Source organism: Canis aureus, chromosome 9, assembly GCF_053574225.1.
Source record: "Canis aureus isolate CA01 chromosome 9, VMU_Caureus_v.1.0, whole genome shotgun sequence".
Lineage (NCBI taxonomy): Eukaryota > Metazoa > Chordata > Mammalia > Carnivora > Canidae > Canis > Canis aureus.
Window position 1 is genome coordinate 43,628,911 of NC_135619.1, and position 9,079 is coordinate 43,637,989.

At 40.5% G+C, this 9,079-nt stretch overlaps 1 protein-coding gene and 1 pseudogene across 12 annotated transcripts in view; one reads left to right on the forward strand and one right to left on the reverse strand.

Moving 5' to 3' along the window:
* Positions 1-9,079, reverse strand: part of LOC144320748 (uncharacterized) — a 315,500-nt gene that overhangs the window by 35,320 nt on the left and 271,101 nt on the right. The gene's annotated exons all lie outside the window — the stretch shown is intronic.
* LOC144320126 (glyceraldehyde-3-phosphate dehydrogenase pseudogene) lies at positions 1,925-3,622 on the forward strand (annotated as a pseudogene).

Here is a 9,079-nt window from a genome sequence, read left to right on the forward strand (position 1 = left end):
CGTACCCAGGTCTGGACAAATCAGCCCTTTGTGTTCACAACACTAAACAAATAAATATCGAGTTACAAGGTCCTATCTAGTTACACCGCTCTGTGTGGTTATCTGGCATTGGAATTTCATGGAGACTCTAACTTCGAGCTTAAAAATCTTTCATAGGACAGAAAATGAATATTTATTGAGTCTGTATCATGTTCCAGATTCTGCTCAAGTTCGTTCAGGACTGCGAGGAAAGTATTATTATCCTGTTTCTTACTGATGAGAACATTGAATATCATAAAAAGGAAAAGTCGTTTTCCCAATGTCACAGGGTAAGTGGCAAAACTGGGATTTAAACCAACCACATCGGTCTTAATCCAAAGCTTTTGCTACCACACCATGCAAATGGAGGTATATTTGGAAATGACACCATAGATAGTAGGACATTGTATGCATTACTCAGACATCTATCCACGGATGTGGATGTCAGAGGAAGACATTCTGCTCTCCTGTGTAAATGCTTCATTTTGAAAATGCTAGGTAAATGGCTATCACTGTGACCTACAATCCCTCTGGTAAAGAGATGGCATCTAGGCTGAGCCAGTAGACTCTGGATACAGAATACAAAGGTGGGGACTCCCAGCTAAAAGAAGCAATAGCAATGGACATTTCTTTGGAGCTTCTTGGAGCCCAGCTGTCCCCACAGCCTGACAGGGCACAAGGAATAGATCATCTCTCTGAAGCCAGCTCTCCAGGAATCAAACAAATCAGTTGAGAACAAATCAGTAGAGCCGCCACAGAGGCATGGAAGAAAAGGCCAGATCCATAGGAATCATGCTCATGGTCATCTTGACAAGTAACAATCGTGTTATGATTTTTCAACAGTGTAATTTCCATTATAATACATGAATATGCTTGGGGACCAGAGAAAGGCAGATTGATAACTTTAAAGCAAATCAACTGGATTCTACTGATAGATTCATGAATCATCCAGGAGACAAACAAGGGGTATCAAGGAACACTGAGTTTTCTCTCCTGGTGATTTTTACAAGCCTCATCAATTTCTGTCCAAAAACACACTTCCCTTTGGGTTATTAATATGAAAGTTCTAGAATTCATGAAGTTGAAACTTATCTAAAATCCTGGCAACTTGGCCAGTGAAACTTTGCCGTTGCACCTATGATTTAATTGACATCAGTAAAGGAAAACTAAGCCTATACAAATGTGGGCTGGTTAGCCATGACAGTTAGAAAAAAGCCATAAAGGCAAATATTGTCAGTGTCCTAGAAAGAACAAGACTTAAATGGTCTATATGTCCTTGTCAAAAGATCTTAGCCTCATGCCAGTATGCACTTTAGCAAACATTCCTTGTTCTGATCCCATATGGATTTTTTTTATTAAATATATTTTTTAAAGATTTTATTTATTTATTCATGAGAAACACACAGAGAGAGAGAGAGGCAGAGACACCGGCAGAGGGAGAAGCAGGCTCCATGCAAGGAGCCCGAGGTGGGACTCAATCCTGGGTCTCCAGGATCATGTCCTGGACTGAAGGCTGCGCTAAACCGCTGAGCCACCAGGGCTGCCCCGATCCCATATGGATTGAATGAGTTAGGTCATCCCACTTCTCCTCCCCCAATATATCCATTTATATTCCGTGTTTTGCATACAGGGGGAAAAGTTCCTGGGGTGAAGTCTCAAATTCTGGAATTTAGTTATAAATAACACAGCTGGTGAACTTAGATGATAATGAGGCTTGGTAAAGTGGTAAGAAGGGGATATAAAATGTCCGAGGTCAACTTCATAATGTTCAACAGTGGTTGAACCAGTTAACGTGCCACCAAAGATCTAGCATATGATCTAGATTCCATTTCTCGGTATATACGCAAAGGAAATGAAAACAGGATTTTGAAGAGATATAAGCATTCTCTCATTTATTGCAGCCTTATTCACGATAGCCAAGATATGAAAACAACCTAAATGCTCATCAATGGGTGAATAGAGGCTCTCTGCTCCTCCCCGTTCAATAGACAGCCACATCTTCCGGTGCAGTGCCAGCCGCGTCCCCGAGACATGATGGTGAAGGTTGGAGTGAATGGATTTGGCTGTATTGGGCGCCTGGTCACCAGGGCTGCTTTTAACTCTGGCAAAGTGGATCTTGTAGCCATCAATGACCACTTCATTGACCTCAATTACATGGTGTACATGTTCCAGTATGATTCTACCCACGGCAAATTCCATGGCACAGTCAAGGCTGAGAATGGGAAACTTGTCATCAATGGGAAGTCCATCTCCATCTTCCAGGAGCAAGATCCCACCAATATCAAATGGGGTGATGCTGGTGCTGAGTATTTTGTGGAGTCCACTGGGGTCTTCACCACCATGGAGAAGGCTGGGGATCCCTTGAAGGGCAGGGCCAAGAGGGTCATCATCTCTACTCCTTCTGCTGATGCCCCCATGTTTGTGATGGGCGTGAACCATGAGAAGTATAACAACTCCCTCAAGATTGTCAGCAATGCCTCCTGCATCACCAACTGCTTGGCTCCTCTGGCCAAAGTCATCCATGACCACTTCGGCATCCATGACCACCATCCATGCCATCACTGCCACCCAGAAGACCGTGGACGGCCCCTCTGGGAAGCTGTGGCATGACGGCCAAGGGGCTGCCCAGAACATCATCCTTGCTTCCACTGGCGCCACCAAGGCTGTGGGCAAGGTCATCTCTGAGCTGAATGGGAAGCTCACTGGCATGACCTTCCATGTCCCCCTCCCCCAGACCCAACATGTCAGTTGTGGATCTGACCTGCTGCCTGGAGAAAGTTGCCAAATATGATGACATTGAGAAGGTGGTGAAGCAGGCATTAGAGGGTCCCCTCAAGGGCATCCTGGGCTACACTGAGGACCAGGTTGTCTCCTGCAACTTCAACAGTGACACCCACTCTTCTACCTTCGATGCCAGGGTTGGCATTGCTCTCAATGACCACTTTGTCAAGCTTTTCCTGGTATGACAATGCATTCGGCTACAGCAACTGGGTGGTGGACCTCATGGTCCACATGGCCTCCAAGAAGTAAGAGCCTCCTGGACCACTAGCCCCAGCAAGAACAAGAGGAAGAGAGAGGCCCTCAGCTGCTGGGGAGTCCCTGTCCCAACTTAATCCCCCAACACACTGAGAATCTCCTGACCTCCAATTTACATCCCAGGCCCTGAGGAAGGGGAGGGGCCTGGGGAGCCCTACCTTGTCATGTACCATCAATAAAGTATACTCTACCCCCCCCCCCAAAAAAAAGGGTGAATAGATTAAAAGGATGTGTTATATATACACAATGGAATATTTTCAGCCATGAGAAAGAAGGGTATCTTGCCATTTGTATGACAACATGGACAGAACTTGAGCACATTATGAGATAATGTCAGAAAAGTCAGAGAAAGACAAGTATTATATGATATCAGTTTTATGTGGAATCTAAAAAAGTCAAACTCAGAATAAACAGAGAGTAAAATGGTAGTTACCAGGGGATGAGGGTGGGGGAAATAAAATTGATGCTGTTTAAGTGTATACACTTGCAATGAGCAGTAAATAAGCCATAGAGATCTAATGCACAGTATAACGAATATAGACAACAGTATGGTACTATAATTATATAATGTGATAAATACTGCTATAACAGGAATCCTATTAAAATATAGAAATGTATCAAAGTAACATGTTAACATCCCTTATATCAAATTTACTCGATAAACAAATAAAGGCTTTTCCAAGCCTTTTTTGGCAAAAAAAAAAAAAAAAAAAGATGCCCAAGTACAATGGTGTGTGTGTGTGTGTCCTCCTCTCTATACTCTGCTGCCACGACACTGACGTTAGCAATTAGTAAGTTTCTGGTGTCCCCATAGGTGAGTACCTGGAGATATTGGCCTTTCTCTGCCCCTTGACACTTCTTTGCCATTTGGTGGGGAGCAGGGAACTAGTAAAATCCAGCTTAATGGAGGCAATAATTGGAGTGCTGAGAGCTAACTCACCATAAGGGATGAATTGCAAGATGATGAGCTATACCCAATGCTGGGGCCTGATGTCAAAAGGGGTTAGTGGTTCTTGGTGATGTACAACTACTAACATGAGCATCTGTCCGAATCACATGCTTGCCTTGTAAGAAAGAGGTTGTGCAAGCAATCTAACTCTGGGGATTTTTGCATAACTAAGAAGAAATATTTCTTCAGAGCAGGGATAAAAGATCCTTGGCCTTGAGTCCTGTAGAACTGTCAGAGTTTGAGTATGTGATTTTTAAGTTCATCCAACTCTGATAGCTATAAATAAAAAGGACTCACATCTGTACAAATATAAGAATCACCTCTGAGTTTCTAAACCTATTTGGGAAAATAAATCTGGAAATGATTGAGATGCCAGCAGTAAGACGAGGGACTCAGAGCCATGAAGATTTGGATCTTATTGAGACTATATCTGTATTCTCAAGCTGACTAAGCCAGAGATACCTGGGATACATGCTTAACACTCTTGCCCACCACAAATATTTTCTGTTTGTAAGGCATTAATTTCTCCTCTCGGTTGATTTCTTTTCCCTATCTAAAGCCAATCCCTTCACATGTGAATACTTGGGACTGGATTCCAACCTCTTCACTTATCCAAAGATTTTGCTCCAGCAAGTCTCTTTCTTCTCTTACATCATCAGATTTTTTTTTCTTCCATTGGGTCATTATCATGAGCATACAAACATGCTATTGTTTCTCTCACCTTTAAAACAAACATTCTTTTAATTCTACTTTCTCTAGTAGCTCTGGTCCCATTTCTTTGCTCTCCTTTGTATCAAGCTCCCCAGGAGTGTTAGGTATACTAGTCAAGTACTTTCCTTCTATTCTTTTAAACATTCTAATCAGGTTCCTGCTCCCCAAATTGCTCTTATCAAGGTTACTGGTTAGCTACACATTCCTAAGTCTAATGATTTTTAGTTCTCATCTAACTTGATCTACTAGCAGCACTTGGCATGACTTGGCATACCTTCTCCTGGATTCACTGTTCACTGGCTTCCAGGTAAAAACACTCGCGGTTTCTTTCTCTTCCATCTTCAGTGGTTCCTTGTAACTTCCTTGGGTCTTCTTTTCTCCCCAACCTCTTAATGTTAGAATCAGTCTTTTCTCAGTCCTTCGATGATCTGATCCAATCTCATTGTTTTAAATCTCATCTATTCCCTGATGACTCCCAAACTTATGTCTTCATTACAGATCTTCCTTCTTAACCACAGACCCATAGGTCCAGCTGCCCCCTGGAGTTGAACATTTGACTTTTCACTTGACATATCCAAAGCTGAACCCCTGATCTGCACCCCTAAACCTGTTTCATGTGCATTATTTTCTATCTCAGTTAATGGCAACTCTATTTTTCCAGTTACCCCACCCCAAAACCTTGAGTTCATTATTGACTCCAATGTTTTCCTCACACTCTCCATGTAAAACGTGTCTGGAAATCTTATATTTCAAAACATATCTAGAATGTGACCACTCCTTACTACTTCCATTTCTGCCATACTGGCCTGGACCACCATTCTCTCTCTTCTGGATGACTATAACAACCCCTTAACAGCTCTCCCGTTTCCATCTGTGGCTTCTCCCCAGTCTATTTTCAACATAATAGAGTAATCCTTTTTAAAAGTGAGAAAATTGGTTAATATTTGAAAATCCATCAATGTAATTTATCACCTTAACAGAATGAGAAAAATCACAGGATCTTTTCGATAGATGCCAAAAAATCATTTGATAAAATTCAAAACAAGTTCTTGATTTAAAAAAAAAAGTTTCAGTAAACAAGGAATAGAAAGGAACTTCCTTAAAATATCTACAAAACTAAGGTGTCTGGGTGGCTCAGTTGGTTAAGAGTCTGCCTTCGACTCAGATCATGATCCCAGGGTTCTGGGACGGAGCCTCACTTTAGGCTCCCTGTTCAGTAGAGAGCCTGCTTCTCCCTCTCCCTCTTCCCCCTCACCACCTCCCCCACTCATGTACTCTCTCTCACTCTACACTCTCTCTCTCTCAAATAAATAAATAAATAAATGAAATCTTAAAAAAAAAATCTACAAAACCAAGAGTATCTTCAAAAAACACCATATTCAATGGTTGTATTGAAATCTTTCTCCCCTAAAGTCAGGAATAAGATAAGGTCGTCCACTACCACCATTTCTTTTCAACACGGTGCTAGAGGTCCTAGCCAGGGCTAAGGCAAGAATAAGATATGCAAGGTCTAATGACTAGAAAGGAATGTTTAAAACTCATTAATTCACAGATGACATAATAGCATGGTAAAAATACAAAAGAATTCATAAACTGTTAGAATTAAAAAGCAAATTGGCAAGATTTCATTCCTTTTTATGGCTGAATAATATTTCATTATATATATACATACTCTTAACTATGGAGAGCACACTGAAGGCTACCAAAGGGGAGGTGGCTGAGGGAAGTAACATGGAATTACTGAATCACTATATTGTGCACCTAAAACTAATATAACATTGTTTGTTATCTATGCTGCAATTAAAATAAGTTTAAAAATAGTCAAATTCATATAAAAAAAGAATGAGTTGAACAAGTTTGCTAGATATAAAGTGAATATACAAAAATAAATTATAGTTCTATATATTGCAAGAAAACAATTGGATAATTAAATGAAAAAAATGTCATTTACAACAGCATCAAAATGATCACATACCTAATAAAAATATAATAAAAGGTTTACAAGACCTCTACATTAAAAACCACTAAATATTGCCTAGAGAGATCAAAGATCTAAATCAAAAGATAAATATTAAATGTATACTAATGGAAGAAGTCAGTATTACTAAGATGCAAATCTTTGTCAAATTGATCTAATTTATTCCCAATCAAAATCACAGCAAGATTATCTTCTGGAAACTGAAAAAGACATTCTAAAATTTATGAAAATCAAAGAACCTAGAATAACGAAGATAATGTTGAAGAAGAATAACCAAGTTGGAAAATTGCATACTATTTGATTTCAAGACTTATAAAGGTACAGCAATAACAGCAGTGTGGTGTGGGTGTAAATGTTGACAAATAGATCAAGTGCAAATAGATCAGAATAAACCTCCATCTATGTGGTGATCACCTGATTTACAAAAAATAAAAAGGCAATGCAATTCAGTGGAAAAAGAATTCTTTCCAAAAAAGGATACTACTGAAGCAGTAAGATATCTTATGGAAAGAAAATTAACTCTGACTTCTACCTCATACTATCCATATAAAATGATTCAAAGTAGATCATATACCTAAAGTGAAAGTCAGATCATAGTGTAAAAAGAAAAATATGATAAATTAGATTTCAGTAAAATTAAGAATGATCAAATATCATCATTAAGAAAGTTAACAGGCAAGCTATGCACTGGAAGGAGATGCTGACAATACAAACATCTGACAAAGATCCTGTATTCATAATACATAAAGACTTCTAAAAACAATAGGAAAACAAACTGTTTTGCTGCGCCTGGGTGACTCAGTCCATTAAAGTGCCTGCTGTTGCCTCAGGTCATAATCTCAGTGGTTCTGGGATCGAGCCCCACGTCAGTTTCTCTCTCTCTCTCCTTATAATTTTGCCTTGACTTCCATCTTAGAGTAAAATGCCAATGTCTTCATAATGGCTACAAGATCCCATACGTTGTATCCTCATCGCCTTTATTACTACCATGTCCTCACTCACCCATCCCAGTGACATTGGCATTCTCCCTCCTTAGTGCCTTTGCTTAGACTGTGCTCTCTTCCTGAAATGCTCTTTCTCCACATCTCTACAACTCCTTCAATCTTTGAAGGAGTCAAAGTGTCATCTCCGTTAGACCACACTTACCACCCTATTTAAAGTTGCAACCCACTTCCTTGGTATTCTCAACCTTCTTTACTCTGAGGTATTTTCCCCTTTTTCCTTCATAGAACTAATACCTTTCTTTTTTTTTTTAAGATTTTTATTTATTTATTTATTCATAGAGTCAGAGAGAGAGAGAGGCAGAGACACAGGCAGAGGGAGCAGCAGGCATCATACAGAGAGCCTGATGTGGGACTCGATCCAGGGTCTCCAGGATCACGCCCTGGGCTGCAGGCGGCGTTAAACTGCTGCGCCACCGGGGCTGCCCCTACTAATACCTTTCTAACACACTAAATAATTCACTTATTTACTGTGTTTATTGTTTAATATCTTCCTCTCTATCCTAAAATGTAAAGTCCTCAAAAACAAGTATCTTTGCCTGTTTTGCTCATCAAAGTATCCCAAGCACTCAAAATAGTGCCAAAGTCCCAAAAGAGTCCCTGGCATATAATATGTGCTCCATAAATACTTGTTTAATGAGTCAATGAATGAATGGCAGTGCAATAAAAAAGAATCTAATTCTGTCTTGACCTCCCATGCCTCTTGATTATAGAAAAAGAATGTGCTACTCATGCCCCCATAGTTGCGTCTGGACCACGTAAGAGTTGTGTTTTTGTTAAAATGGCATGTGTCAGTCTTTGGTGGCATAATAAATGTTAAGCAATGGCCTGTTTTCTCATTGTCCTATTTATCTTAATGGGGAAGATTTCCAGAGCCCTACAAGGGGATATCTAGGAGTCTGTCTTAGTTTGGGCTGCTGTAACAAAATAGCACCGACTGAGTGGCTGATCAACAATTTATTTCCCACAGTTTTGGAGCCTGGAAGTCCAAGATCAGGGTGCCAGCATGGTCAACTGAGGCCTTTTTCTGGGTCACAGACTTCTTGTCATATCCTCACACAGTGGAAGGAGCAAGAGATCTCTCTGGGGTCTCTTTATAAGGGCACTAAATCCATTCATGAGGCTGCATCCTAATGATCCAGTCATCTCCCAAAGCCCCACCTTCTAACACCATCATCTTGGAGGTAAGATTTCAATAGATGAATCTGGGGGTACATAATCCAATCACAGCTATACCTGACTGACCTGGCTTCTTGAGCTGCAGTCAGTTTGACTGAGAGTGAACCCAGGACACAGGAGAAGCCATACTACTGGCACCAGGGTCAGATCTGATCAATCACTCTTCATGTCTCAAGAATTTGGACCATGAAATAAGAAACCAGTCAG